Source organism: Melanaphis sacchari, unplaced genomic scaffold (assembly GCF_002803265.2).
Source record: "Melanaphis sacchari strain LSU unplaced genomic scaffold, SCAv2.0 Contig2_pilon_pilon, whole genome shotgun sequence".
Classification (NCBI taxonomy): domain Eukaryota; kingdom Metazoa; phylum Arthropoda; class Insecta; order Hemiptera; family Aphididae; genus Melanaphis; species Melanaphis sacchari.
In genome coordinates this window covers 67,527-93,128 of record NW_020271173.1, presented here as the reverse complement: position 1 = coordinate 93,128, position 25,602 = coordinate 67,527, and the positions used below count along the sequence as shown (strand labels likewise).

At 29.2% G+C, this 25,602-nt stretch overlaps 1 protein-coding gene across 3 annotated transcripts in view; it reads left to right on the top strand.

Annotated features, from left to right (window-relative positions):
- The window catches only part of LOC112596019, a 47,763-nt gene that overhangs the window by 4,826 nt on the left and 17,335 nt on the right, over positions 1–25,602 (top strand). The window contains exon 2 of one of the 3 annotated variants that reach the window (XM_025341458.1): positions 16,603–16,812. The exons of 1 other annotated variant lie outside the window; for it this stretch is intronic. The gene's annotated coding sequence lies outside the window, so the exon portion shown is untranslated. Of the gene's footprint in view, positions 1–16,465; positions 16,813–25,602 lie in introns of those variants that run through there. One more of the 3 variants, XM_025341457.1, reaches the window with a different exon arrangement.

Genomic DNA, 25,602 nt, shown 5'->3' with positions numbered 1-25,602 from the left:
TTACGTTATTCCTGGCATACGTATTTAAACGGAACATGATGTTGTCTGCTGCAACCGTAATCGATCGATCGAATACATATATATAAACATTAAAACTCGTAACGAGTTTCCTGGATAAGTTTTATACCGAATTATCTAAGACGCTCGTACCTTCTGAGTTCTGAGTTTATGATATAACATATATTTTACTATATATATATACATAGTATAAGTAGGTACATAATATTATACATCGTTGTGCCGAGACCACTAATGATCGGACAAGGGACAATGGACGTCGATTCTCGTGGAACATACCAGCTGTATACGTACAGGAACGTTTTTACTGTCACTAGCAGCAGACGCATATACATACGCTGGATGGCGATGCCATATTATCGAACACACAAATACAATTTAATACTAAAATACGGTTGTTGTAACGTATTATATTTTCATTATCGAAAGGCAAAGACCATCGTAATCCGTTTTCGTGGACGTGAATGCTTTTTATGGAATACGTACTTAAATACAAAATTAATACGAATTCAAATCGACGCCCCCGCCGACTGAGATTTATAATCTATAAGCACCTATCACTGCAGCAGCTACCATATACGCTCAACAGTGATTTTTGTCCAAACATGTCTAAGGCATTACTCGTATTTCCCACCTAGCCACATTCATATAGGTATGCATTCGACGCGGATGATTTATTAATTTTTATTTTGTATTATAGTCTGGCCCTCTGAAAATAATTAATAATGATGTAATTGCATGACGATTATAGTGTCTTAACCATCCGCGCAAAGGTTTTTTTGAAAAACCTAACCCAACCTAAGCACCCAGTGCAAGGCGCATTGAACAGTATAAATATACCTATATTAGTATACACATTATTAGACACATGATGGGTTTATCGAGGTAAAATTTCGATTTCTGTACGCGCTGCAGCATGTGTGGCTCTTATAAGGTGTGTATAACGTTGTTGACTGTAATGGAATGCGCGTTGGACGTTCGCGGTCGTCAATATTATAATATTTCCTGTAATGTTATGTCTCATGTGCAGTTCATACTATATACAACACTGTCGAGCGCGAGCTCATGAAAAAGCGCGCGCTAGCACACACGCATCAGTTGATTTCATACAAATATATAACATAATTTAATATACAGGGTGATTCACCAAGATTCACCTCTTTATCTTTCATAATAATACAGTTATTCAAAAATTTAATTTTTTCGCATTTTTTAAAATACCTAACTTTGATATTTTCAAAATCTTATGTTTTTTATGTTCTACTTCAGGTATATCGGCGAAAACAAACTTCTTTTTTCAAATGAAAACTCCCTTTTATACAATAAATTGTTTACGAGATAATTTTTTTTGAAGATGTCCTGGTACCAAAATGATAATTTGAATAAATTATTTTTGAATTATTTAACATAATATATTAGAATAATAGATCCACAATGAGTTTGAAGATTGGGGGGAGGGAGGGAATTATATTTAACAAATTCAGTAAATTATATCAATCCATCAATATTTATAATTCATAAGGCCCACGTATGATAAATACTACATTCGATATTACACCTATTTTAAAGTAATTTCAAGTTTGTTTATAAACTCCAAACAGTCCAAACATCAAAATTGTATAATAAGCTGATTATCAAATGAAAAAAAATGGGGACAAATGTGCTTGATGAATCACCCTGTATAATATTTTATGTTTATCATAATATTATTATATAAGGTGTGTATATCGCAATACGATTTGTTAAAAAAACACTTAGTCAGAAACCTGCATGAGTCGACGTTTATAAATTTATAATAAAAGCGGTCGGGCATCTACGAGTTATTTTTTCTCCACCTTTCGCCGTCTGTTTCCAGTGTTTTATACGAAAAACAAAATCGTTTTCCGTGTGTTGTGCGAGGTAGGTACCTGCCGCATCACACCAAACGTCATTACTTCGTGGTTTAACGCACCACCCGAAAATCGAAGCGAAGACAATCTTCTCTAGTTCAGCAATGTGTATACAATACGTATAGAATATAATACTATATTATTCACTACACGTTAACCCGCTTGCCGCGCGTCGGCTTGTGTGTACTCTCGAGCACGGAGAAACACGTCTTGGAGAGCATCTTCCCCCGGGGCCGGCGTATACGGTCCACCTTTCGGGACTACCGTCTACCGGGCGTAACTTCAGGTAGCCACATAATTCAGCCACCGAAAGCAATTATTATTATTACCGACGGCAGCCGGTCAGGGATTATTTAATATTATATGGACGCAACAATTATTAATACTCTGGCTAATTAAACAGAAATTCTACGTATATGCACGAGTGTCTACTGCCGCTGCCAAGCTATAATATATTATAGTGATATTGAAATAGAACATATTGAAAACGGGTTTTATATTTAGTCGGTGTTTTATTTTTCTTCTCTTCCTCCTCCCCCAACGTTATTAACGGTATTAACCGCTGCATTATTTTATTCGTAACCGCGTTAACAACTTGTCACTGGTTACAATATATACAGGTATTTCGTCGTGTTATAATAATTTCGGTTTTTCGATGATGTCGATGTTTTTTTTATATTATTTCTATCGTCTTATTCTCTCTGTTGCAATCATCGTACCGCAGCCCAATACGTGAGATAACGCGTGTGGAATAATAATCAACCGTAATAAAAGTGTCCCATTCGCTGTATACATAATATTAAATTCAATATTATATACCTATATTTGAGAAAACTTTCACCAGTGGTCATTTTAAAAAGAAGAAAAAACATTCACCTCATGTGCTCGTGTTGCTTTCTATTGTCGACTGTCGTTGTCCACTGGTTCGCACGTTCGATCGTTATTGGCTTTTTAGAAGTTTTCACCGCACTACTGTACCTATATATTATTATATGTATAGGTACATTTATAATATTATATTATTAGTAATTGCGTACAGTGGTCGTTCGCAGGGAACGGTCGACAAGAGGAAAAGCATTTGTGTTTTATACATAATATATATGTACCTGGAAAGTAGTATACCGCACGCTGTGACGTTGAATATATATAAATATATTTATGTGTTTATAATATACATATAACTGCAATATGACAGATTCACTGGACCATAATATCGTATTTCCTTCTTTTTGTGCAGCACTCGGATTTAAACGAAAGACAATATTATAATATCGCATCACACGTCGCGTTCTCGCATAATCTCTTATTGTTTTAACCTCCTACCCCGGAAGCGGTTTTATGCCTTATTATGCCCTCTAATAATATTTTAATATATTTCTATTATGTTCTTACAATGAGCATTTCTTTTGACTAGAGAAAAAATGAAATTAACGAATAAATCTTTGTTAGATTATTAATATATTATACGTCAGTTGATTAAAAATGTATTTTACAACAAAACATATTTCAAAACAATCGTGTTTTCTTCAATTTAAACGATAAGAAATCCTACATTATAAAATTCTTAAACTCCAACAATATTAAAAATAGTTTTTTCTAACTCATAATTATTAGGAATAAGAACAATTCTAATTTTGTATTGCAATCTTAATACTATCTTAAATTATTTAAGAATCAAACTCACTCTTTAAGATGTATATGAACTACGAACATATGAAACTTTATTTCGTTAAAGAAATATAACTTTATTTTCATTCAACTTAACACTATACTGTTTATACTTCAACAATGTATCTGGATATTAGCGTGTACAGAATATTTACATAATAAATTATAATTATTTGTATACTTATTTCAATAAATCCATAGTGATTATACAGAGAAGAAAGAGTAGATAATTTATTTTTTAATGAGTGATATCAGAAATAAAATAAGTTGTTGAATTGTTATTTACTATACTTAATTATTCGTTAGAAGATACTTGTAGTTTGAACATAATAATTCTTTAAATCTAAAACCGACCGATAACTTATAGTTTGAAGTTGTATTCGTCATTTATTTCAACATTTATTATTCAAATTTCAAACCAATATAAATTGTTGATGTACAATTATTATTTTTAATATTTAATGAGATACAATTTTGAGTTTGTAACCGTATATTTACATAATATTATATACCTATATAACGGCTATCAGTTATAATGTGCTTATATTATTAATAATTTTAAATTTTAAGTAAATAAACAAAATTAACTTTCACCATGCAAATATGATTGACTCTATATGCTTAGTGAAATTCAGTTTATTATAGACTAAAAGTCTGAAACACTAGAAGAGCTTTTTTATAGTCCCTAAGAGAAAACTGCATCATTCAATTATTTTATTACGGTTATAAATATAATTTTCTACAGTTTATAACGCCGTCAATGCCATCATCTAAGTTTTATTAACGAGCCGTGATTCAGCCATTGATCATCTGCTAAACGTAAACATTTAGAATAATCGATTAGGAGGTACCTATATCTGTTACGTTATTTATGATTTATGCCTAAAACCATAATAATCACGGTGAAACTTCTACTTTTGAATAGCAATAAATATGAAAATGAAAATTATAGCTAGTGCGACAATTCGGAAAGCATAGTTTAATAATTTTGAACAAAACGCACACTTATCCACCGGAAGATAAATAAACAATTAATATTTAATAGTTAAAGATTCTCAGCTTAGTCTTTGCACGTTGCAGTATACCTATTTATGTCTATATATTATTATTCAGCAACACAAACGCCAAAAGCCTACCTGCAATGTAGCAGATTCCACAGGCGTATAAAAGTATTTGTATATGATAAATATATATACGTATAAAAAATTCCCGACTGGCTCATCAGTGTCTACACGCATAATGTAATTTGTATTCCGAGTAACTAACACGCATTGTTTAACGAGCTGCATGTTATCATCAGAATACTAGCTCGTGTGTTTTATGAGCCAACAAACCGGTGCGGCGTGTTATTATTGGTGCGGTGCACGTTCTTATTTTCGTTTGTTGTCGTTTCCTCTGTCGGAGGGACAGGATAGAATGTCCTCCTGCAATTACAAGTGGACACAACGATTTCAAAAATTGAAACGCTCTACCCGAACTTATTCACAATATTGATAGTCTTGCAAAAAAAGTGCAACTGATCAACCACCTCCCTTCGTACAACACTATTCGAATCCGACGTGCAAACGAAGCGTCATCGTGATGCGTGATGTGTGATGTTTGGTGTAAGTACCTATGTATGTATATAAATTATATAATATATACCGTACGGCGTACACACACGCTTGCCCGCTCAGTTTCGATGGGGAGGGGGCCCAGAAGGCAAAAGCGAAACAACCGGTCCGGGCGGACCACCCAACGGAGCCCAAGGTCGACGATAATTATGGACCGCTATTTAGGTGCGTGTGTGTGTGTGTATAAAGTATAAAAAGAAAAACAAAGAAGGAAAAAATTATTCCGTGTGTACCTTATATATTTATAATAAGGAGGTAAAAACAATAACACTGGTGGCCTGATGAGATGCTGTGCTGCAGTATGCACACCGTATCTAAGGTGTGTGTTCTGTATATATATATATGTATTTTTATACATATTTAAATTTATAAATATATATATATATATATTTTTTTTTTTATAAATACGCGTGCTCTTGTGTGTATGTATGTGTGCATTGGATGCATATACGGTAGCCGGTATAATGTTAATCACAAGGTAAACACAACACACTCACACACACACATACACACATCGGAATCAAAAGCGGTTTTTTAATATTATACACGTATATAATTTTTTTTTTTTTTTTGAATTGAAGTATGTCTTAAACTATTATGGGACACAATCCAGGTTAGAATCGATTTGATGGAAAATATTATTACGATCCGTAGTAGCACGAGCTATAAGAACCATTATATTGCATATAATTTTCATCACTATGTCTGAAACAATAATTTGTACTATAATAATATCCTTGTTATTTTGCTCTGTAAACGCCGGCAGTATAATAATAGACGTTATGTACGCTTACGCATACATTAGACGCCGACGGATCATTGAAAAACAATTGAATTGATTTTTCGCAAATTAAAAAATTCCCTTGCATTTTTTTTTTTTTTTTGATATTGTGTTAGTTGTTTAGTGTTTACACACAAAATAATATTGATATAGTTACAAATGTTAAATGTACAGTACAATACTTATATTTTAATGTGAATAAATATAAAATAAATAAAACAGTTGTTATTCGTTAATATAATTTACATGTTTCTAAAAATTAGTCACGTTGTATAATAATCATAACATAACAACTTAATCGTGTCATTATAAATCTATTACTCAAAAAAATACATGTCCAATTCAAAGCTAAAAATAAAAACTATTTTGTTCAATTTCTACCATTCGTTTTACATTCAGGCGTCATCATTACGTTATTAGGTAGTATACCTGCATGCTCGAATATATGATACATCAGTCAAGCTTTAGCTAATGTCCTTAGGATTTTTTTTTAATTAAGATCAAAAACGATACCTATCTAATATGTTCATAACGAAATGTAACCTTATAAATTATATATTATGATTTTAATATGCTTAATCGGAAGTCATTACTCATTAGTGGCTATTATAGGTAGAAAGTAGGTATATAACTACGCGTCTACGCGAATATCATTGAGAGTTAGGGTAGTTGTATTAAATATTATAGTATTATGACAGTAAGACAACATCAATATTGAATCCAAATATTAACATTTGTAAATTGTAACTTGAATGAATTTTTATAAAATTTGTTAACCTTTAAATTCGAGTTCATTACATATATTTACATTTTACAGGTATCATTTAAAGAATTTAAAATTTACATTCATAAATTGTAAATAATGTTACGTAAGTACCTACTTATAGAATCTAAAAATGTTCTTGATAATAATAGATTATGTTCACTCAAATAAATGCATTAGCATACCACAAACCCATGTAATTTATGTATACGTAAAATGCGAATATTTGTCATTCAAAAACAGTCCCAAGTATGCCAATGTTAATGAAAGTAGTATTCGTTTTTTAATCTATTATGGCGATGTTCAGATCCGATGAATATTGAATATCAATAAGTATTATATTATGTACTTTATAAGTTATTAGTTATAAACTAATAACCATCATCGATCGTAAACTCCAATAACAAACGTGTTTTTTTGATTTGTTATGTAATAATATTATTACCTATACATTAATAAAATATAATTTATAGTTAAAATAAAAATGCACCTTATTATATTTTAGTTATTCAGTAAAGATGTAGTACATATACAAAATATGTATGATACAGCTTGGTTGTCAAAGTTATTTTTATAAAAAAATAATTTCCAGATTAAACACTGTAAATGTATTTAAATATATTTTAATTTTATTGCCAGAATATTAATAGATATTGCTTTTATTAACAAACAACATAGAGTTATGCCAAAATCATGGTGACAATATGCGACATTAATGATAACTAATTATACGCCTTACCTAACAATTTTATAATTATACGTGTTCTGTGTACGATGTAACTATACATAATATAAATAACACAACAGGTCTTGAGGAATGTGAAATAAAAAAATATAAACATGTTGTAAAAACTTACTATTATAGTATTTAAAATTTATTAATAGACGTTTGAAAAAATTGATCTACATAACTAGAATTATATGTCAATAATAATACCATGTGTCAATTATTTTATTTTTTTTTTTGATCGTTTCAATCAAATTTAATGTGGTCACGGTGCTTTAACAATTATTGTACATACGATATAGTAATCAGTTAATACTTTTTATATTTTAGTATGTACAAGCTAAAGTAACGCATTTTAGACATCAAGAATATAAAGTTTTCTGAGAAAATTTCGTTGTTCAGACAGCAGGTATCCGTCGGTTCATCGGTCGCGACTTCCTCATTATCTCATCTCGTCTCTTGATTAATAATAATATAAGTACATAATTATTCCATCACAGTTTTTTCGTGTGTAACAAAGATGAAAAAAAAATGTAATTGGGTGTATTTTTTCCCGAAATATTACGCACATTGAATGCGAGCGGTCAAGTGCAACAAAACACCATATTGTGCTTGATGTACCGGTTAAAGGGTCCTCCTTTGGTTACGACTATGGTAACATTGATATTATTTTTCACAGTATACGTCCGTTTGATATTCGAGTAGCTCAACTTATTACCGTGTTTTATTTTTTTATTTAACAATGCTCGTATCCGTGTAGGAAGCGTAGTCAAAACGCCGTTTCCCGTGTCGTGTTACACCTGAATAAAAAACTTTCGGTTGTATAAAAATGAAAATAAAATGCTCGATTGCCGGGGTTGCGTTCGACTGTTGTTGTTTTTCGTGTGATATATCCACATTTTTACGCAAGACTCAATTTGAGGGTAAATTTTGGAAGAAAAAAAATGATTTCATGTAGGTATTATTCGAATGGTATCTGCTTATTACTTAATGCTTATAAGTCAATATAATATAGAATATTAAATTGCTTATCTTTTTAGTTCATTGTAAAAACTAAATGTTATTTTAAAACAAATAAATACTAAAATGAAAAATTACCTAGTTAAAATAAAATAATGCGTATACAGTACACACTTGAGTACAACTTCTATGGTATCTCAAGCTGCACAATACACTTTTGGATCGGCACAAAAATCTAAACTGTGTGTACAATACGGTGTTAAGTACTAACACCTTTTATCAAATAGCCTTTTTGACTAATTGATTGATTATATGTCTATCTTTATCACGATTTATGAAAATTCTCGGAATCGGCCACAGTAAAATTTCACTTGCTGCATACAATAATTTCAATTTCTGCTGGGCAAAAAAAAAAAACTGGTCGGCGGAACGGTTAAAATCGACGAGGAAATAGGGTTGTCGTGTCACGCTGCAAATGCAGAGCAAAACCTGAGCAATCGCGCGCACAACTCAGTCGCCGCTGTACATAAATCACGCGGCGATCGACGTTATAAGAATAACAATAATAATATGTTTCGCTCGTATTGTTGACCTTTTAATTGGACGGCCGCGCGTCAACAGCCTCCCGTCTGGACATCATCATAACGTACGTATACACACGTATCTCTCTCTATATGTATATTATACGAAAGCGATCTCCGCCGTCGCCGAGAGACTGTGCAGCCACTGTCGGGGTTTTCATACGATTGTAACGGCGGAACCTGTAATGAACTGTCCCGCCGATATACACATTTCCATAAACTTTATATCGTTTCTTTCGTAATGCGTGTCGTGTACTTCTCTATCTCTATCTCTCTCTCTCTCTCTTTCTATCACTCTCTCTCTCACTCACTCTTTCTCTGTATGCCTTTAATCTTTATGTATATATATGTGTGTGTGTGTGTAATACGCGTGTCGCGAGTGTGTATGTGTATATAATACTTTATTATGTACGACAGCAGTTGCGATCGTAAGGAGGAAAAAAATGAGGCTTTATATATTTTATATACCTACGCGCGAGTTGAAACATTGACGGTATTTTCAATTTTTTTTTCTTCCCTCCACTTGGTTCTTTGGTAACGATTTAACATCGCGAAGTTTTTTTTTAACGCGGCTTCTAGAAGGAAGTCGCATCTTCGTGTCTGTCGTCTCGCACTACAGCGACTGATCTGCCTGTCTTGGCGTATGAGACTGATGTCGTGCACGTGCAATATCGACGAGGAAAAAAATTAATAAACGATATCCGTCGCGGGGCAGTACATACGTCATACTAGCTGTGGCTGACAGGCATTCACGAAGAACGCGCAAAAGTACGTGATTTTTTTTGTTATGTTAATTTATCAATCGCATCCATATATAATGTATAAGTTTGTCATAAATAAAAAAATTACATGTTGGAGTTGTAACAAAGAATTGTATCGGTAAACGGGCTTTAGATTGATTGATAAAACTTTATTATGTCTATAATATTATCATACATATCAAAGTTTTTGACGTTACCTATAATTATTGGACGATCGCCGTGAATGACAATACAATTATGCTGGAGGATTAATAATATTATACATATTGTTTTATAGTACACATTACATTTTTTATTTATATTACTACATTTATTAAACGTTATACAAAATTTAAAACGAATTATAATAATCGATAGAGCGTTACTCTCAAATCGTTATTCCATTCTTCTTTCAAGACGTTTAAACTTAAAAATAGAATTAAACTTAACATATTTTTTTATGTTATAACATTATTTGAGTTGAATTATTATTATTACGGTAATTTCGAAATAAGGAAAACGTGAAAATGCACGTACATTGATTTAATACTAATCTGAATAAAACAACTGACCATTATTTGTAAATCAAACAATTTGTCATTGACATACATTTCAACTCGATTCCTACGGTACGTGAGATTTAAGCCTAAACCAAGTAAATTATTTTACAACATTCTTAGAAATAATAATAATTATTATTTTTAAAGACAATATAATAGGGTATATAATAAAGTGTTGCTGGACAGAAATTGAATGTAATATTCAAGTATGTAATAAATCATTCATCGTGAAGTTAATGCGTTAGTGTAACCAATGGAATGATGTACATTTAAATTCCTGAACATTGCTCCAAATACGATTGCATATACTTGAAGTTATATTCTTCAAATGGTGTACAGTTGAATATTATAATTTATGTCAATTATTTCGTTTCAAAATATTTAATGTCATTGAATGAACGTTAGGAGAATTATATACCTATTCAATTTATTGTTTAATATTTCTGTGTACATGTATGAAACTCTCGAGAATTATAAAAACATTCTTAGATAACAATTATTTAAATCACTCGAAAGTATTAACATCAACTTGAATTTGTCACATAAAATCGTTAAATCATTGTTATTATATTATTATAGCCTATAAAAGTGTTGAAAATGAAATGTATTCTTATTACTTTTTATTTAGGAATTAGGTACAGCTGCAGCAGTCATTCTTTTGCAAATATATTTTTAACACGTTTGTATTGTAGTACGAGATTCACTATTACTTTTTTTTTATTTTAGACCTAAATGTATTAAACTTATAAAAATAATATTATTATACATTTACTCATATTGTTTTACGGAATCATGATTATGACTTATGAGTTATAAAAATGTGTTTTGAACTTAAGTATCAAGTTATATGTTTTAAAAATGATTATGAAGAATAAGTACAAACCTTAATACAAGTCATTTTTATTATTTTTATTCGAATAAGCATTTATTTATTATAAATTCTATGCGGAAAATGAAATTGATGTTTTTGGGAACAAGGCAAAAATAAATACGTTTTTCAAATAAATAAATAAAAATGTTTTGATAAAAAATAAAGGAATATTTGGTAACTAATTAAACAATATGTATAGGTAATATTATACTTCAATTTTAATATATTTTTACATGGTAAGTAATAAGTCAATACGTGTACTATTTTTGTTTAACGTGTTTATCTCTGTATAATAGTGGTATTTCCTATTTCGGAGCCTGAAAGAAGGATGTCTTGTGGTATAGCCACGGTTTTAAATGCGTCCATTTATGATTTTCTTACCTATGTTAAAATGCTCAGAAGTACTATACTTTGAAAAGAATTTTTTAATTGAGTTTGTGTCTGCGGGATGCCGCAATTGCAGCAGTTGTATGTGAACTGTGAAATCAGTTGTATGCTCTATAGGTATACGCAGCAAGATTGTAAAAGTATGTTTTGAGTGTTTTAAGTGTTAAAATAACTAATGAATAACTCAGTTTGAGATTTTACGAAGAAAATCAATGTTATCTCGTAATGGTTCAAAAATTATACTAACAATACGAGTATATATGAATTGGTTGTAAAAAATTAAATATTCTTCCGGAAAGTGTTTTTCAAGACGAAAAAATAACACGCCGTATTATACTATAGCAACAGCTATGAATGCTATGATGCGTTTTTGCATACCATTCTACCGGTGGTTACTATATTCAACAAAATTGTTGGAAATTTTCCAATGAAATGTAATCCGTTCAAATTATACGTTGTCAACGCACCGACGAATTGTATTGTACGTATATTATATGTATCGTCATTTGCTATATAGCTGTGCGTGTGTCCATGCTAGTATGCTACCTATTTATAATGATACATTTGTACATTGTGCGTATTTAGTACCTACGTAGTTACCCACAGAAAACGCCTGTTGCAGATGGCGTGTCTGAACAGTATTATTATTATTATTATTATTAAATTATTACGTGGTCAGTCATGTGACTTTAATCGTGTACTAATTAATTGGCGGCATCAGCTTTGCAATACGCGAGCGTTCACGACTCGTCAGTCGACATAATGTCTCGGGACGTCGGAACACTCGCGCTGGACATCTGTTGGACGGGCAGAAAATGTTTAATACACAGGTGTTTTTTAGAGACTCATGAATTTTTTTTTCAAAAACTCCGTTTATATCTTCGTTTTGAGTTTCGATTTCAGAAACCTAATCCTGTAAAGATATATTGTATGCGTGTTATATTATGCGGTTTCTCAGTTTTTATTAAGTTATGGATACGATGGCACTATAAAACCTTTTAAGATATCAAAAATTCAAGATCTTAAAAATATAAAGAAAAATAACAACTAATGAAGTTGAAAAATTAAAAGACATAATAATTATTAGTTTGAAATCATTTATTTTACATTTCAAAAATGTCGCAGGTTTATTTAAGTAATTTTTATCATCTGAAATGTTTTTTTTTTTTTTTTGAAAAAAAAAAAACAACGTAAAGTAATTTTACAAACATTAATAGTACAACAAATTTTCTAAAACCGAAAATGTTAAAAATAAACTATAGGTAAGGTACTTAGCTATTGTCTACTATTTCGATGTAATAAAATTAGTAATATACTTACAATTCAAAATGTATATTAAAAAACAATACGTTAGCTGAAAATATGCGTACCCTTATTAGACAATCTTATTGTTGTTATTATTATCATTATTATATTATGTCGTGTCTTATCGCCTGACACTTGGAGCTGTTAGTCACAGACAGTTGTGCGTTAATGTATTATAATATTATAGCGCACGCGGAAAACTGGTTACCGACATATATACATTTATATGTTATTATACGCACACTAATACACTATACAACTATATTATTATCATTATATTATGTTTATGTGTACGGTGTGTATATACACAAGCATTAGAGCCGCAACTGCGAGTATAGATGTTACTTTATATCATTTTTTTTTCTGCATTCTTTTTGTGCCATTACAGCATTATTATTACGGCGTATCGATTAGAAAAGCAATTCAAATAGATTATCCATTTATGCAAATGACCGTAATTAATATTTTACCGAGCAATTAATAACGAAATACGTTATTATCCGAAACTATCAGCGGTAGTTTGTAACTGCAGCGCAACGAACCAGAAGTTATTTAAGTGTATAATAATGTATAATATAATATGTGTGTGTGTGTGTGTGTGTGTTTGTGTGTGCCTGTAACTACATTCTTGTCACAATCACATTCCATATTATACCGTGTATTGTAATATATACTCACGAATTAATAATTTAGTGTTTTAAATTCATATCATTTTTATGTCATTGATAGGTTACTTTCAAAAACTTATCGGAATAAAATCAAATGTAATTTATTCGTTGGAGTAAATTATGTATAATTATATGTCTAATTCTTTCACTTTTTGATAACAATGAAAAGAAATTGATTTTAATTTGTTTTTAATTATAATAGTAGTGAGGCAATACATGTAAACAGTATTGCTCACCGAGTTTCATGCAACAACACGCGCCGTATTTCGCTTTTAATTAAATTTTTTCATTCCTTAATTATTACTAAATTATTTTATCAGTATGTAGAAAATTAATTCATAGTGATTTGATAAGATTGTTATTATTTTTTTTAATTGAACTCAGTTGTTTGTTCCCATACTGTTGTTTAGAATTAAAATGGCATATACGATAATAGAATTTAATATAGCTTTAGGCTCGGAAGACTACATATTAAACTAAAGATATAAAACAGTATATTTAAATGTTCAAATATTCATTCTTACAAAAAAAAAAAAAAAAACTAATAATACTATAATGTTATATTTAATTATTTAAAAATAAATTTCAAGTTATCTGTACAATAAACCAAATACGATATTTAAAATAAATAATGTATAACATTGTACTACAGCAATACTAATATACCTATACAGTTATATAAAATAAACCTACAGAGAAACTTACACCAACTTATTTATATTATGAATACAAAAGGGACCGAGGTAAATGGCTATACAATTAAGGGATAACCATTATCCGTAAAACAATGTCTAATCTTAAATGTATAATACCAGCTATAAAAAGTATACCTTTAAAATTGAACTCTAACTGTAGATAGAACTTAAAACATAACTACAGCTTTTTGTACATGTGAAGTGAATGTGTTAATAAACATTTTAGGTACTGCATTTTATTTATATTACTATTATATAGGTATGTATTTCATTTCATTGCTATAGTATTATATTAAAATAGTTAAACAACATTTCTGATAAAATAAAAAAAAATACTATTAAATATAATATATATGGACACATAATAAATAATAATATAATATGGATTATATTTATATTACAGATTCAAAGTTATTTTCATTACGTAATTTAATTTTGCTTTCATACTAAAGTGTTTTGACTATAATTTTATTAAATGTCTTAAATATCTCAATATATCCGTGTTTACAGTAAATACAGCTTACCCATCGTTTGTTAAATACTCACTTTTTATGATGGTTGTATATAAATAAATATTATGATTTAATAAATATATTACGTAATTAAATTGTACATTTATCGTTAAATTTTAAGTATTATTTTTGAGATTCAATGAAATAATAATCATAAATATCATATAAATTCACAAAAACGCAATATTGTATTTACTAAAAATACTATTATAGCGATATGCACTTTAAACAATAATATATACAGCACCGGATCTAGGGGGGGCAATCCAGGGCACGTGCCCCAGATACTAGTCATAAAGGGGCGCAAATTTTTAATTATGTAATAAGTAAAAAAAAAAAGGTTATTGATATAGAAGGGCGCCAATTTCATATTTTGCCCCGGGTTAAAAAAATGTTAGATCCGGCACTGAATATATAGCTATAGATTCTATAATATAAAATGCTGATTGGATAAATATATCGTTTAGGATATTCTGTTATGATATGCAGAAAAAACGATACAAAAAATTGCATATAATATCACGATATTCTAATAATCATAAAATACACAACTGCACAGCGTATATACGAGGTAATGTATTCACGAGCATATTTTAAAACAGTTTTTTATACATGTATATGATACGTACCTATACATAATATTTGGCTGTCATATATTATAATGGTATATATACCCTACTATTAATATTTATAACTGAAAATCGATTAGCGTTTTCGAGTATGGACGTAGGTACTGTATAAACGTGTTCCTTATGTACATATTTTTATTCGATCTACTTGTATATATGGTATAGGTATATCTATTATGGAGTGAATAGCGATCACTTACCGATTAAACACTTTTTTTTTTTTAACAAACATATGCAAACTATACAGTGGACCTATCTATACCCGTTGAAGAAGAACCAAAATCGATATTTCTACATCATCGTGGTCGAGTAGCGTCAATCTGACGAACATCGCTTGTATGGAAAAAAAACGAAATCCTTATTAATATACACCACATAACATATATATATATATATATATCGTTATAATTGACCGGAAACCGTTTGCGGTATAAGCCCTGTACATCAGTAAAGCTTAACGTGTAGGTAGGTACACCTATTCGGTCGTGATATAATCTATCGACGACGGCATCATCGACGCAAGTCGTCTCCTATGCGTATTCGATTTCCGTTTATAACCACGTATAATACATCGTACACACCCACGTCGCCACCGCGTTTATATCCAACCGGCGCTGCAAAGTAATATAATAATAATATATATATATATATATATATTACATATCATAGGTATAATATCATATGTATTCTATATGTATATATAATAATAACGACACGTGTTTTATTTGATTTCGGGGCCTCGGGCGCCGCCGTCGCCGCCGTCGCCGCGAGCTCCGCACGCGTTTACAATATTATATAGTCGATATTATTATACCCGGAAGTGTGTGTCCGCGGCGAGTCGCTGACCGATCGACCGAGGCGCAACGCGTTACGTAAAACATTAAAAAACCTCCCGAAACGGGAAAGGAAAAAAATCCCGAACAGATTGTGCAGTATGTGTTGAGTCTCCCTACCGCGTGACGCGCCGGCGGGGTAGTGCGTGGGTGGACCTTGTAAGTTTTCACGCGCACGCCGGCTAGAGAGCCGCATACAACACACTCGTTCGCATTATTATTATTATTACTATCGTTTATCACGACAACCGCCGGTCGGCGGCCACCTCGAGTCGCAGTCGCCGCGCGTATCCTCCGCCACGCACTCGCGTCTCGTCAGCGGACAATCTTTCTCACTTTCTTTCACTGTCTCTGTCTCTTTTTCTTTCTGTGTGTCTACAGTTATAATATTATTATTTTCAGTTTCGCGTGTCAACGACAATTAACGTGAAATATAACAATATAACCCGTGGTATATACATGGTGACCACTAACCAGTGAATCCATTCACGAGTTTTTCGTTTTCTGTGGGAAATACCACGCCACGCGAATCTCGATCGTGATATCCGGACGGGACATGCAATAGTTATTAGCGGCCAATCGAACTCTGCAGCCACAGTCGACTTTATCTCGGTATATATTATTATAATTGTATATATTTTACTCTAAATAATGTTATTATGTTATATGTTTATATTATTATCGTCCTTGACGTGAACTTTAGACTTGCTGGTTTTTATTTAGCCATATCATGCGGTCTTGCAAGACGAAGGGAATTTTGCCGTATTTTATTATTTGTAATCATTTTCCGTAGTCTATAGCCACAGTGTATACTGTCTTAAATATAGTTCTTTTCTCAATCCCGTTAAACCACTCAACGTTGAGGCTATAGTATTAATAATGTATAATATATCATAATATATTATAGGGCCATGCCACTATTGATAATATAAAAATGCAATTTTGCTACTCGATATTAGTATACAAAATCAAATTACCATATATTTGCCAAGTATAAGTTTTAAAATTTGTTAGAATCATATTAACTCGACATTTTTTTTTTTTCGTAAAAATTTAACATTGAAATGAGGTTGGGAAATATATTAGTAAACTATCATGTTTTATAGAATGTTATTATTCGTTAAAACTTCCCAATAAAGTTTTCGAAAAAAATTAATTAATAAAAATATTTTAATACATTCTATACTTAAAAATAAATATTATTTGTATACGATATGTTTTTAAAATTTTTAAAGTTTTTAAATACTGCTTTCAGATTTGTTTAAAAATGTATATATTTATTATTTTTGACTTGTCGTTTGTGAGTACAGTTTTGAAAAACCGTCGTAGTTATTTATTTATTTCAAGAAATAAGTAAATTGTATTTATACTTTTTACTATATTATAATTTTGTATGTGTTTTACAACCCGTCAAAGATAAACAATACTTATCATATTTAAATGAAAAAAAAAACAAAAAGAAAACAAGATAAATAAAACTTCTAAAAACACATTTAGACAAAATTCATTATTTTCTAAAGAAATCAATTATGTTATAACTTATAATATCATATTATTTTAAACGTCACGGGTCACAACTCACAATTGATGGTATAATAAAATATGCTTAACACCCAACAACTTACATGTACCTATACTCTATATAATAAAGATTATTTATGCTTTTGTAGCCTATTGTATTCAATGTATATTTTACTGGATTAAATATATTAAAAATCATGCGTAAAGAATTCTATGAACAAGAATTCACAGGATACATTGTACCGATATGAATTTTAATTTTCCTCTTTTTAGTCTAGATTATAGTTTTTAAAACACATTGCAAAATCATCAGCATCATAAATATAGGTATTTTGTTCACGTACGTTGATAATTAAGGGTTATAGATTACAGTCTATAAATAACGAGTTTATTATGAAATACGTACAAATATAGGGCTATTTAGTTGAGCATGAAAAATTGTATATTCATGGATCATCATTTATTCACTGTTATTATACATCTCATTTGTTATCCATTATTCATACTTTGTTGGTACATAGATTAATTTAAAACAAGATTTATAATATTCGTTTTACCACCGTAATATTATATGCTTGTAACTTTAAAAATATACTGTTTATTTAAAATATTTCATGCGTATTAATTGTGATATAATAGATAATAATAATAAACAAAAAAATAAATTTTAATAAATGAAAAAAATAATATGATTGTCTTGCAATTAATAATATGATTTATAAAACATTTATTTCAATGAATTACTTCTAATATTATATGACTGTAGATTAATTTAACTTAAGTGTTATAGCTTATATATACGTAATATATCAAAAAAAAAAAAAACAATAGAAATATAATTAATATAATTGGGTATTAAGTATATAATTATTAGTAGTCCATTCACTTTTTACTATACAAAAGTATTGCAAATATTTTCGCAAACGTAATGTTCATGCTCTGTCAAATATAAAATTAATCCTATGCCGGAGATAATATACTTACTAGATTTTGAAATGTTGATGAATAAAAACACAATGTTATAATTTAAATTATTATTACTTCAGACTTATGATATTATTTTACATATTATCGTTACTATGTAGTATATTATTAATTATTATATTGATATACTATAATATAGCATCGTACTATATATGCTTTTTAAAACTTATAATATCTTAAAGTTTATTTTATTTTTACTATTGATATTTGTTTTCATAATTCATTGAATAGTTACATTCATAATATTATAATACATACTATCTTATTATAATTTATACTTTATAGTATAAATATATTAACATTGTCAATATAATCAAACAATGAATTTAATCTTAAACTAAATTGATTCAATATTTTAATGGTTATATTCTTTGTTACATTATAAAGAAATTTCTTCATTGTATATTATTATAATGTTTATCCGCGATAATTAAAATTATTATACTTAAAAAATAAGGAAACATTGATTTTATTTTTAATAGTTTTCAAATATCAATAATTATCAAATTCAAATAAGTAATAGTACTAATTGATTATGATAATATTATGATTATGCTTGAGTGTTTAGCAAACTAACTAAATCTAAATAATTAATATCGATGAGATTAAATAAAATGTTAAGTATGGATACTTAAGTATGATAATATGATTTACAATATTTATTATTTATAATGATTTTTACAAATCAGATAACCGAATGTTTGATTTGCGTGATATATTGACCGTTGTCTAAATACCTAAATATAACAGATTATTAATACTCAATAATTCAATATAGGGACATTAAAAACTAAAATAATATAAAATATAACAGTAAATGAAATCATTCTTGTGTATTAGATAAATAATTTAGCGTTGTTATTGTTAAGTGGATAACATAATTAGCTCTTAACGATATTTATTAACTGTGAAGTGTGGAACAACATTTTATCCCTTTAAATTCTGACAAGACACTATTAATGTAATGCCGTTTCCAGGCAATAAAAAAAGCACTTATTATACTACTAACCTTTCGACCTATGGTAATTTTCGTTTCGTAAAATACTAATGGGTTCATCAAGACTTTATCAGTGTTAGTAAGGCAAGTAGGCGTACTTTTTGAAACGCAAAATTATGTGAAATAAAAAAAAATAAACACAATAAAAATCATCGTTTTAATTTACGAAAAAAATTAAGTATATTAAAGCTATATATACGACAGGTTTTTTTTTTAATCCTTCGCAAAGTTATTATACAATTATAAAAATTATTTTTAAAAAAAAATTCTGTCTTAGCTTTACCAAATATAATATATATTAACCGGCTTTAAACGCAACAAGTGGTCTGTGCAGGTATAACTCCTTCGTGAATTGATTAAAAAAAAAGAAGCTTCCTGAAATGATAAATTACACTGTTATAACAATTATAATTAATTATTCAATGTGTTGTTAAAAGAGTGTTGTTATTAGATCAAATACATGATCATTACGAAACACATTGTATCTACCAGTACACACACGTTTCAAGCTAACGAATTTTTTTTTACTCCTATAAGACTATATCTGCTACTTGCTTAGTGCGGTGAAAGTGGACACGAAGTTCGAAAATTAAATACCCATCTGAAGACAATGCGCACGCGCGTAATCACTGAATTAAAATAATTAGAATTGAAACAATATTATGTTCCTGTTTGCTGTTACAGTATTATTTCAACACAATACGTAATATCATAAATATATGTATATAATAGATTTAGGTACATGTTTAAGACGAGCACCAACACAAGACGAGCTGCTAGCGCATCATGTTCAGTATAGTCGAAATGCATCTGTTTTATATTCTTGGGTTATAAATATTATAGGTAACAAAATAATATCGGTACCATGACTTGTATCTATGAGAACTTTATGTATTTTTATTTATAATATTATATACATTATATATATATATATATATATATATATCTACTAAAATTGTCCAGTTGCCCAAATGTTCATGACTTTTAATCGCTTTATTTTTTTTTACCAGCCTCATACAAATACAGTATTATACCTTTGGTTCAAACGACTACTGCAGCAAGACTAATCGTACACGATAAATTATTGTACTGAAACGTTAAGTCTTGTTTTGCATTAATTCGCTGAAAATTAAAACCTATGGTGGTATAACTAAAATATTATGTAATACGGATTGTCGACATTGCACATATTATTATGATTGTTGCTGTAAGCAAATATTTCCCGAAAAAGAATTTACCTAATAAGTAATACAACATGACACCTTAGAAAGACGACCACGATATCGTATTCACTATTCAACATATTTCGGTCCGCGGTCGGGCACGTGCGATTGGTGTGATAATATATTATTATTATAATATAATACGCGCTAACCGGTCCGGGCGCGACAACGGAGGATGTGAGTTCTCGACTTGTTGTGCAGTGTCCGTCGTCTTATTGTTGTCGCGGGTAAATAGTAAAATAATAACAATAAACTAATACTAAATAAGGATAATAATAGCCAATAGGTGTGGTTCGTGTAAAGAATTACATTATATTGAAACGAAACTAATGAAAAGTGTAGTCGGGGCGACGTGTCGGTCATCATCCGAAGTCGACAATGCCCGACGACCAAGACCATCGAAAAACACGAATACGACCGAAAACAATTTCGAAAATCGATCGGATTAATAATACAAATTATATAAGCGCGATATCATTCGAGAAATCGGCTCTGTATATGCCTATACGGTGTGCGTATCGAATTTATCACGGCCGACTATGCGGTGTGATCATGGTCGCTCGCGCGAGATATATTTTAAATAATAGTATAATAATAATATTGTGATGCTGCAACATTTTACCATTTATTATAGGTATAAGGAAAGCCGATAATGTTATAATATGCACATTGTGTTTATTGCTGTTTTATTTTATTTATAATACTTCCTGTTTTGAATTTGAATAATATACCCTCAGTTCAAAATTATTTCATAGGTAGGTGCCTTCATTGGTATCTCTTGATAATCTCATTATATGATCAGTTGTTTTCATGGGACTTTGATTTTTTTTTTTCGGCGTTAATAATCAATTATCATATAATATTATGATAATATGTATAGTATTATGCCCATAATATAATTGAATATTATTATGAAAACGATAAACCACGCACATTGTAATTTCAATAAAATCGTAAAAACATTTTTACGAATGCAGATATAAAATATATTTTATTCACAATTTACCAACAAAAATCGTCTGAAATACGACACTAAAATGTTATCTTTTAAATCATTCAAATAATTGTGTAGATTTACTCGGTATATTTTTTGTTAACTAGAAAAAAAAAAGTAAATATTTGTTTAATTATTGCTTTTATGTATTATTAATTATTATGCTTCAAACATAACCATATCCCAAGTTAGTAATATTATTATTTATCATAATTTAAAATGTAAAGTACAGTATACAACATTTTTTTTTTTTTTAATTTCATGTAGGTTTATTAGCACACAATATGGTCAATGACCGAAAGTAATAGTTAGTTATGGAGGATAGTACATAATAATATATAATAATAATGGAGTAGATTCTTTTTTTTAGATTTTTCAAATTATACTGTTGTATGTTTAAATAATAGGTATTTACTATTTCAAACGATTATAATTTATAACGTACCTACTCGTATGTGGAGTGGAAAAAAATTGTCTTTACACAAACAAATAGCTGTTTATTAAAACTCGCTCTGTCTGAATAGTGAAATATTATTTGTTTATTATTTTGTTTTTTTATACATTTATACGTTACACACGTTTGAAAAAATGATACTTATAACCGTATAGATAACTATTTCAAAAATATCCAATGTCAATTTTGTTTAAAAACTTCATAATACGAGTAAATAGTGGGCAAGTATACTTGGAATATTCGGTTCAAATTAATTATGTTGTAATATCTTGAGTGTACCGTATAAACTAAATCTACCACGTATAAAATAATTGGAATATCGATTTCAAAATAATGAGGTCTAGCATATTGAGTAGGTATGAGTATCGTAAATTTATTTTTAGATCTGTTCACATTTTCGACGATTTGCAATACATATACGTATATAGATACCCATCCAAATTATACATTGGAGTGCCTCAGGTGCAGTATATATTGTTTTTTTCATTTTTGCAATCATTATAACTCATTGCCTGCATTTGTTCTGAAGTTTTAAATTTTAATAGAAAAACTAATATGCACAGCGTTAGGTATACGTCATTACGTGTTGTGATAAATTATATTATAACGACGGTATGCCTTATGTATAATACATATATTATTCGTTGAATTTTGTTTTAATAACAGATTGTACAGTAGAATTTTTTTAGTTTAAGTTGCTAATTTGTGTACGTGTAGAAAAAATATATCTAATATCTTTAAAAGCTTTTGTACAATACGAATATATTATAAAAATTATAACCTCGTATACATTTACAAACAGGCAAAAGAATTAATTTTGCAAGATTTTACTTGTAACAATATATCTCTATGATTTTACAAATATTATATTACTAATAATCGATTTACCAAACACCAAACAGCAATACACGAATTTTTAGTTATATACGAAATATTATTATAATATATAATATTAAGAATATATATTTAATATTATGCAACATAGTAATGAAATAAGTTGAATATATAATAATTATATTATCACAGAAGAATATATCTTTGGCGTAATTGTTTTCTTTCTTAAAGTATGATTTAATGTATGGAACAAAAATAGAATTAGGAAAATAAAATATATTAAAATGGTTTCGTTCATTTGTGAGTTGCGACTATAATCCAAATGGTCAATGGACTTATTAAGTTCAAAATTATGTTATCGCATACTTATCGGTAATTAGCTGTTATACTTATGATGCACATCCGCTGTATGAGTATGGCCTATACATACAAGTATATAGCTCTATTATAATCCAACAGACTTCAAATTATTTGTAAGTCAATACAATATTAAAATTATAAATTATATTATATAGGTACCTCTTACTACTCAAAGAACAAAACTTCAGAACGTCATTGAAACTGACATGTTCGAAATATTTAATATATGGGTCAAGTCATTATATATACTTAAAAATATACTTAGATGGTGTCCTTTCCGGTAGACTCCAGTAACTCGATAGCTATTTAAATGTCTATTGTAGCGATTGAAGCCATACACTGCTAACTACACCAACGCTATAAACTTTATAAAATAATCTTAAACATAATACCTATAATATATAAATATATATAGATAAATAGAAAGCGATAAATAAAAATATACTATATATTATAAATAGTCTATAGATAGTAATGGTACAAACAATATTGTCATCGTTTACGCGCATGAGGTCAAGGGAAATCACTGCATATAGGTTTGCATCGTTTGTCTTACATGCGACTTTTTTTATTATTTAGCCATCACATTAGTATATACACGTGATGGTAAGGTAATAGTTAGGATAATGGTCACACACACTGTTGTATGCGCTATTCTGCAATTTATTGCAATATTATTAAGAATATGGATTTCACCTCGCATTCCATACACTTAACTTATTGGGATTAAAAAATATTTTTTACACCTATATAATTACCTTTAGAGTTTATTTAGACGGCCACAATTTTATTACTGGTATATCATTGCATTCACGATTCTGAAGTTACAGTATTAATACACTTATACGCAGAAGTGAATGCGTTTGTAAAATACATTGCCAAAACGATATTTTCACAAAAATTATGTCTCGATTCGAATTAATATCCATGTCGAATCAATGAATCGCAATAAGTATACACAGGCCGTAAATTATAGTATAGTTCATATTTTCCGCTTATTTTCTACTCAACTTATCACTATCGACTTTCGACGAAGTAATCGAAATATTATTTATGCTTATATTTTGTATACCTATACATAATTGATACGATATACTCTGATGCGATTCCGTGGTCTACGTATAGTATGTAACTTATTTAATTTCACCGTGCGCTCGTCATAATTATTATCATTTATCTATACGACTATACATGACCAAATCCTATTTCGTAATGATTTAGCGATAGAATAATCTGGTAGATGACAGATTCATCAGTTAACTTCCGGAAAATCAAATCGATTAACCACGTAATAAGCCGCACATGACACATCATATTTAGTAGCATAGCCTACAGAGCGCGGGAAATTTGGATGTAAAACTATGGATCACATGGAATAAATATTTTTTTACCATTTTCTATGATTAAAGAGTATATTATCATAGATTAAATATAATATTTATTATATTATTTAATATAGTATATTTAATCAATGATATTACTTACTAAAGTGGTTACGCATAATTAAAATGTGGTATCATCACTATTAAGTGATAACGCAAACGCAATTCAGAATTTCTTTAAAAAATATTAAATATATCTCTGTGATAAAAAAAAAAGAAAACACATGTTTTTAATATAAAAACAATAATGATTAACAATGAATAAGAACAGCTATATTATTAACGTTTAAATAAAGTTAGTTTAGTGTACTAAGATTAAATTTTTGATTGCCCGTTAGTAGATAATTAGAATAATTAATAAAAATAATTTTAAAATTAATTATTTAATTAAAAAGTTGACAAATATTGTATTGATAAAAACAAATTCTTTTTCATATACCAACATGTATAAAATTGAGATCACAGATACGTCGTCTATCGTGTCGTGTCCAAAATTTGAACTCGGCTCAACTTATGGTTAATGAATGATACTACAGTTATAAGTTACAACAGTCAATCAGAATATGATACTAAATGAACATGAAACGACGATTACACACCTATGAATTCGGCTTAACTGTTTATAACCATTATGGTAATTAGTAGACTCTTCA